The sequence below is a fragment of the Echinops telfairi genome, unplaced genomic scaffold, assembly GCF_000313985.2.
Source record: "Echinops telfairi isolate 266 unplaced genomic scaffold, ASM31398v2 ScPeMD7_21;HRSCAF=78, whole genome shotgun sequence".
Classification (NCBI taxonomy): Eukaryota; Metazoa; Chordata; class Mammalia; order Afrosoricida; family Tenrecidae; genus Echinops; species Echinops telfairi.
The window spans coordinates 396,150-404,246 of record NW_022103918.1 but is presented as its reverse complement, the minus strand read 5'-3'; the positions used below and the strand labels follow the sequence as shown (position 1 = coordinate 404,246).

At 48.3% G+C, this 8,097-nt stretch overlaps 1 protein-coding gene across 1 annotated transcript in view; it reads left to right on the top strand.

The window, feature by feature from the left end:
* The first annotated feature begins 504 nt into the window (after window positions 1–504).
* PLBD1 (phospholipase B domain containing 1) overlaps window positions 505–8,097 on the top strand; it is an 83,049-nt gene continuing 75,456 nt past the window's right edge. The window contains exon 1 of the mRNA XM_004713797.3: window positions 505–535. The gene's annotated coding sequence lies outside the window, so the exon portion shown is untranslated. The remainder of the gene's footprint in view (window positions 536–8,097) is intronic.

The following is an 8,097-nucleotide window of genomic DNA, read 5'->3' as shown; positions in this document are numbered from 1 at the left end:
CCGCCGTGGCTTCCGAGGAGAGGCCGTCCTGGAGGCAGAAGCTAGTGGTGTTGCCATGAACTGAGTAAGTCAAAGCTGGGGCCTCACGCTGTCCAGAGCAAGTCGTCCGCAGCCGCAGCCTCGGCTGATCCAGAAGCACAGCGAGGTCAGCCTGGTCCACAGATTGCCCGAGGGTCCGGCCCAAAGACCCGCCTCTCCTAGGTAGGGCCGAGCAGGACAAAGGTTGAAGCCGAGGCCACGTGAGACGTCCTGGTCCCTAAAAGGCCCCGGCAGGCAGGCAGGCTAATTAAACAGGAAAGTTCAGGAAGCCCCAGCCTCTGAGACGCGCGCGCGGTGCCGGGCTGCCGAGCCGAAGAGCCACCCTCCCAGCTGCTGCCACCGTCCCAGCTGCCGCCTAGCCCGGGAAGCGGAGGTCGCGGCCGCGGAGCGATGTCCACCCACAGCCGGGGCGGGCGCCCGGCCCCGCCGCTGTCGCCGTCGCTGTCGTTGACGCCGCTGCTGCTGCTGGCCGCCTTGGTGGCGCCGAGCCTCGCAGGTGAGCAGTGCGCCCGGGCCGGCGGCGGCGCGGGCGGAGGACCCCGAAGTGGGTCCCAGCGCGCTCCCCGCGGGAGAGCGGCGCCCGCCGGCGCAGCCTGCCTTCCCCGGCGTCCGCGCCCCGAGCGGGCCCGGGGGGCTCGGGGCGCCGCAGGTAGAGGGGATGGCCGCGGTTCTCCCTCCGCCCAGGCCGCTTTCCCAAAGACTCTGTCAGAGGACCCCCAAACATATTTGGCTCACAGAGAGGTGGGGTTCTGGGCTCCCGGTTTTGGTTTGCTTTGTTTTGAACTTGGTAATGGCTTTGCCCTAAAACAATAGAAATGGCCACCTGGTGTCGTCGGTTTAGGAAGCCTGGTGGTGCCGCGGTTAAAGCTTTTGCCTGTCCGCGCGCTGTGTCCGCGGAGGATGTGCTTCCACAAAGATGCCCAGCCTTGGACACCCTTTGGGAGCAGTTGTAGTCTGTCCTCTGGGGTCGCTACGAGTCAGATCTCAAGGCAGTGAGTGTTTTGGTTTTGCTTGATATTTGCTCGACCTGGTGCTAAAGAGCTGGGTCTTGTTTTTAAGTTTTCCAATTTCTCGTTCCCGCTGCGTGGATGGTGAAAATGCGAATGAAAGGCCAGTGACATACAATTGATTTCTGGGAGTGCAGGGTAGAGCTAGGATGCCAGGATGCATTCACCGGGCAGCTCTTGTCTTGGCAAGATGCGTCTTATCCCTACAGGTATTGGCATGAATCGGTGCCTTTGCCTCCCTCACACACACATCGCGGGGATTTCTCGCTTTCAAACCCGGTGAGTGAGACCAAGCTGGAAACTAGAGGAACTTGAAAGACTTCAGAAGTTGTTGAGAAGACTGGTTTTATTTTGTTTCCTCATCCCCTTTCGGTGCTGACCTTGTGCAAGTAGAAGGTGGGGTTCAAGGGAGGGTCCCCCTTCTTCCAATGTATGTAATGATTCCTGTTACACCACCTTCCACCAAGCAAGTGTATGCAAGGCCTTTGCTTTCACAACTTGCCACACTTCTCAAATCTGTACCGTTCTTGAAGCAACAGACCTCCTTGGCCAGAAGGCACACACCCGACTCTGGATTCAGCTGCATCGCCTGCTGTCTGTCTGGGCTACGGAGGTAGCCTTGGTGCCTGCCACCTTGTCATCGCTGAGAGCCCTGATGCAGACAGACACACCTGGGAGAGAATAGTGTCCCCGAAACGGAAATGGCTCCTGGCATCTTTCTTCCCTTGCTGCTCAGAGCTCCTCCGATTGTAAACAATGCTGGGGCAGTCCGAATATGAGGTGGACCAGGCAAGCCAACTGGGCACTGTTGGGAGAAGACGATGTCACTTGCACATGTTTTTTAAACTGAGTTTCCCACCTGGTAAGCTGACTCCATGCCAAGTGGGTCAGGAGTCAAGGCAGATACTGGGGGCATTTTGCTGCAAAGCAATCCTTACAGCACAGTGCTCAACAGTTTGGGGGAAAAGGTTCCCAAACACCTGGTGAGACACCCCACCCCGAGGATTTTTTCAGAGGGATGTTTATCCCTAGTCTCTTTGTTGCACCCAGAGTAGTCTATTTTCCCTTGCAGCCTTTTGGATTTTTACTTCACTCCTTCTCCTAGACTCTCAACCATCTGGGAGCAGAAAACGGGGACTCTGCTACCTCTTGTTTTCCGTGTTCTTCCTACAGTGCCCGCTCTATGTTGAACCATAGCAAGAGTGAATCTAAATTATGTACCTACAAACAAGTTCTTTCATCTTCAAACTTTATTTTGTAGTGGCAATATTCCAATTCTAGCAAATACTTAATTGCACATTTATCCTTAGCCATATTCTCAGGCTATTGTAGATACTCCAGTCATCTATGAACTGCCGTTGCTTTGGGGGGTTTTAGACCATAAAGCCTCATATTCATTTTTAGAGTCCTTGTATAGTTATTGTGTTTTTAAGTCGTATGTACTGATGTCAGTTTGTCAGGAGGGAAAGCAGATGGGCTGACTGCTGAGAGACTCAAAATAGCAGTAGATGCCTGGCAACAGGAGGTTAGAATCTGGCCATCAATCTTGGTAAGGCAAAGCCACAGCCATCAAGGCAATTCCGACTCCGTGTGACCTTATAGGGCAGAGTAGATCTGGTCCCTCCGGTTTCCAGGAGCAGCAAACCTCATCTTTATCCTAAGAAAACACCTGTGGGTTCAAACGGCTATCGTGTGGATAACAGCCCAGTGCATAACTCACTTCACCACCTGAGCTCGCTCTTGCAGGACTAAACTCCACCAATCAAGTCTCTTCACTGACTCAGAGCTGATCAGATACAAAGATGTGGAATCACCCTTTTGTACGCCCATTTCTACTCTGTAGAATGCCAATTGGTAATGTTTGGTGAGAAATATAAATACCAGGGAGACCAGATGTTTGCAAAAACTGCTTCTGGTATAAACTCACTATGATTTAAATTACATGATCTAGAAAATCAGATATGTCCTGATTTTTAGAGGCCAGGATTACCAGTTTCCCAGTAGGCATGTTAGGTAGCCAGACAGGGACAGGGACAGGGACAGGGACAGGGGGGCTGTCCCTCCCATGCCTGCACAGGCCCCATACAGAAGGTGGGGAAGGAAAATCAGGCAACCATTAGCCACCAATAAAGACCTTAACAGGGCATGCTCTAATTCAGGCCCTCCAACCCCACCACCCCCAACCCCAAGCCAGGTGGGCTTTACACCTGGGTGGCCCAAACTAGGCTCAGGTGGGCTTGATTCAGCCAATGGGATCAACCAATACCTTCCACCACTCCTACCCAGCCAGAGGTTTAAAATGTCAGCTGGGATCTGACCCAACTGGCAGCTGACCCTGGGACTCAGCCTTTTCCATGTTTCCATGACTCACCTAAGACCTCCTAGTTGTTGAGAAGGTTCCTATCCTAGGAGCTGTTCAACCTCCTGAAGGTGACTTGGTTGACTTCAGATTGGGTCAGTCTCTGTGGGCATTCTTATTTCTGGATTCACTTAGCTGGGGGCTCAGAGTTGCCCGCTGTGTTCATTCTGTGTATGGTTGTTCTTCAGACTTGGAAGTGTTGCATAGAGTCTAGAAAGAAAACCCTCTGGAGTCAGATTGCTTGTGTTTAAATCCTGGCATAGACACTGACTAGCTGCATAGCTTTTAGCTAATCATGCCCTCTCTTTGCTTCACTGTGGAGTCCTGGGCACTGTGGTAAGTGCTTGAGTGCTCATCAGAAGGTTGGCAGTTTGAACTCACCAGCTGCACTCGGGAAAGATTTGTCGGTCTACTTCAGGCAAAAGTACAGCCTTGATACCCTCTAGGGCAATTCTGGTCTGTCCTCCAGAGTCCCTGTGAGTCAGAGTCAACACACAGACAATGACTTATGCCTCCTGTCACTCAGTACTTATTACAATCGTTTACCTCAGTGGGGACAGTGTTATCAAGTTGAATAATCGTGCTTACTGGTCATTGGCATTGCTCTTCTCTGGAAAGGCACCAAGAATCCCTCAATAAGGCAACCAGGATTGTAGATGATAATCCATATGTTTTGAAGTAATAACTTTATAATATCAGGATATTACTACATTACAGACCAACATTTAAAGGACTTGGGGTTCACACCCGCACATTAAGCAGGTGTTTTAAAAAGATGAGCAGTACCTTTGGTGTCTTTCATGGGTTAAAACTAATTGAAATCACTTTAAAAAATTGGGATGTATATAACATTTGCCAATTCAACTTTCTTTTTTGGGGGGGGGTGTAAATTTTGATTTTTTTTTCTCCCCTAAATGCAATTTTTTCTTAAGTTAACCTGCTTGAGAATTCACCAACTCTTCATTCTGAGGAGTCCCTGGATGGTGCAAATGGTGAAGTGCTCAGCTACTAACATGAGGGTTGGTGGTTCAAATCCACCTAGAGCTACTTCAGAAGACAGGCCTGGGATCCACTTGTGAAAGGCTACTGGAAACCCCGTGGGGCAGTTGCACTCTGAAGCACAGAGTTGTCACCAGTTAGCAGTGAGTCCGAGACAACTAGTTTTGTGTTGTTGGTTTTCCTTTTTAGTGCACCTCCCTAAGTCTTTCTGCAGCTCCTCCCTGATCCCTGGTGTTTCAGACCCAACAGAAATGAATGCTCCTGGGAAAGCAAATGTTTCCTGGTGCTCTCCCTCTATCAGTGTGTCCATGTTTTCTGCTGCTTTGTTTTGTTAAGTAATATAAATGCTGTACAATTCCCAAGCGAAGTATCCATTTATCTTTATTGTTGGGCCACTGGAGACCCCCTTGCAGAGGGGTCTCGGGGAGGAGACGAGCCAGTCAGGGTGCGATGTAACAACGATGAAAAATACAACTTTTCTCTAGTTCTTAAATGTTTCCTCCCCGCTCCCACTATCATGACACGAATTCTACCTTGAAAGTCTGGCTAGACCAGAGGATATACACTGGTACAGATAGGAACTGGAAATACAGGGAATCCAGGGCGGATGATCCCATCCGGACCAGTGGTGTGAGTGGCGAAACAGGGAGGGTAGAGGGAGAGTGGGTTGGAAAGAGGGAACCGATTACAAGGAACTCTATGTGACCTCCTCCCTGGGGGACAGACAACCGAAAAGTGGGTGAAGGGAGACGTCAGACAGGGCAAGATATGACAAAATAACAATTTATAAATTATCAAGGGCTCATGAGGTAGGGGGGAGTGGGGAGGGATGGGAAAAATGAGGACCTAATGCTGGGGGCTTAAGTGGAGGGCAAATGTTTTGAGAATGATGAGGACAATGAATGTACAAATGTGCTTTACACAATTGATGTATGTATGGATTGTGATAAGAGTTGTATGAGCCCCTAATAAAATGATTTAAAAAAACCTTTGTTTCCTGCTCCTTCAGAAATTATCAGTCCAATAGCAAATATCAGACTCTCTTCAGAAGAAACTCTAAAAAGATTTTCCTTCTGTGTGTAGGTTGTGGGTGTGTCAGGCTGGGTTGTCTTGTGAAACAAAGCCAATGACACTCATACATGTTAAGAATGAGCTTTATATCAAGAAGTTATTCTATATCAAGAAGGCAGACCAGCCCGGCGCCCTCTTTAGACTCACGTTAGCTGTGGGTTGATGACCCAGAGAGGTGAAATGGGGAGCAGGGAGATTATGGGCCAGTGAGCGCAGTCTTGTGAATATCCAAGGTTGGTGAGAACACAGCAGGGGGCCAACAGTTCCTACTCTGGCTCCCTGGTCAGTAACCCACATGGGGCCACCCTGGAAGCAGGCAGAGTCCAGAGAGTGGGGAGGGTCAAAGCCCAGAGAGAGAGAGTTCTCACTGTCTCTCTTAGGAAAAGCCTATACCCCCAAGAGGCATCACCAATCTCCCCCCTGATTGTTCCAGCAGCTTGGCATAACATCTATCCACTAGTGGTCATTTTGTTTTGTTTTTTCATTTTTCCTGGTGATTTACTGTAATATAGAGACCACAGTTCATATTGAGCTTCATCATGGGAATTTGTTCTGACATGCAGAACAAAATGTTTCCTTTCACACTTCTTTTAGCGTGAATTTTACGTCATCACTTGCTGTTGCTGATGAAGCATTGCTGGTGACCGAGAGAGCTGAAAAGGTAATTATCAAGAATGGAAGGAATCCCAAGTGCTCTTTTTTTAAATAATTTTATTGGGGGCTCGTACAATGCTTCTCACAATCTGTACATACATCCGTTGTGTCCAGCACATTTGCACATTTGTTGCCATCATTATTCTCAAAACATTTGCTTTCTACTTGAGCCCTTGGTATCAGCTCCTCATTTTTGCCCCCGTCCTTCACCGCTTCCCCTCCCTCATGAACCCTTGATAATTTATAAATTATTATTATTTTGTCATATCTTACATTGTCTGATGTCTCCCTTCACTAACTTTTCTGTTGGCCATCCCCCAGGGAGGAGGTTATATGTAGATCCTTGTAATCCGTTCCCCCTTTCTGCCCCACCTTCCCTCCACCCTCCCAGTACCGGCACTCTCACCACTGGTCCTGAGGGGTTTATCTGTCCTGGATTCCCTGTGTTTACAGTTCCTAGCTGTACCAGTGTACCCAAGGTGCTGTCTTTTGGTCAACTAATTGAATCAAACATTTTTCATGCCTTAAAACTTTGTCTTTTTTCTTTCATTTTGTAGTGCAAAAATTTCCGGTTGCTCTTACTTACATTTAATTTTTTTATTAGTTTCCAAATAGTAATAGTATTATGTCATGTCCTTGGGCTGCTACAAAACAGGAATTCACTCAATGTGGTGAAAAAAGAAACGAACGGAGGCAGTAAAATGAGGGAATTTTGTCTAAAACGTGAAGCTGCATGTCTGTCCAGACACCAGGTACCGTCTGTCAGTCTTTCTGGGGACACCTGAAGTCTCTGACTGAGACATTTCAACCGGAAAGCACTGAAAGGGGTAAGCATGTTCTGACATTTTCTCAGGCAACCTTGAAAATGCATTTGTTATTCCATCATAAGGTCCCCCCCTGCCCCAAAATCCTGCCATCAAGTCCAACTGTGGGACAAAGTAGAACTGCTTCTGTGGGTTTCTGGGACTATAACTCCTTACGGGAACAGAAAGCTTTGCCTTTCTCTGGAGTGGCCGCTGGTGGTTCTCCAGCTGACCATGTGGTTAGCAGCCCAACCCATGACCCACTCCGACCCCAGGGCTCCCGCCCTTGTAAGGTAGTGCTGCCGATTCAAGCCTGCATTGTTGATCTCTGGGATCATTTTCAATATCAAGAAAATAAAGTCTCGTTCACCATCAGAAATCAAGACTTGATACGCTCAGCCAGTAGGACAATTGGGGGTTATTGTAGCAGGGACCCTGGTGGTGCAGTGGTGCCGTGCTCGGCTGCTAACTGAGACGTTGTGCATTCGAATCCACCAGCCTCCCAGGGAGACAGATGTGGCTGTCTGCTTCTGTAAAGATTCACAGCCTGGGAAGCCAGTTCTACTCTAAGCTGTAGGGTCGCCATGAATCAGAATCAACTCAATGGCAATGACTTTGGTTTGGGTTTTATGTAAGAAAGCACGGTGCTACACCTCAATGACACATGCGATTCCGACCCTGATCCTCAAGGACTTTATCACCCCACCTCCTGGACCAAGTTCATACACAAAGAACAGTAACGAAGGAATGAGCTAGATGAGAAGTGATTGCGCTCACGTGCCAAACCCAAATGGGGGAAGTTGGCTTTCTGTTGATAGACTTTGGGCAAGAACTCTGACTTAAACTGGCAAGAAAAGGGGCAGCAAACTGCAGCTCGAGAGCCACATGCAGCTCTGTTGGCATTCACAGGTGGCCCTGAAGTAAAACTAAAAATGAAAATAAAACCCTCATTGTTTCATTTACCCTTTTCTTAAGGATATCATTCAAATAACGATGATTTCATTTGTTTGTAAAAATATATTTATGGCAAAATAAAAACTTATAAATTATCAAGGGTTTTTGAGGGAAGGGGGGCAGGGAGGGAGGGGAAAAATGAAGAGCTGATACCAAGGGCTACAGTAGAAAGAAAATGTTTTGAGAATGATGATGGCAACAAATGTACAAA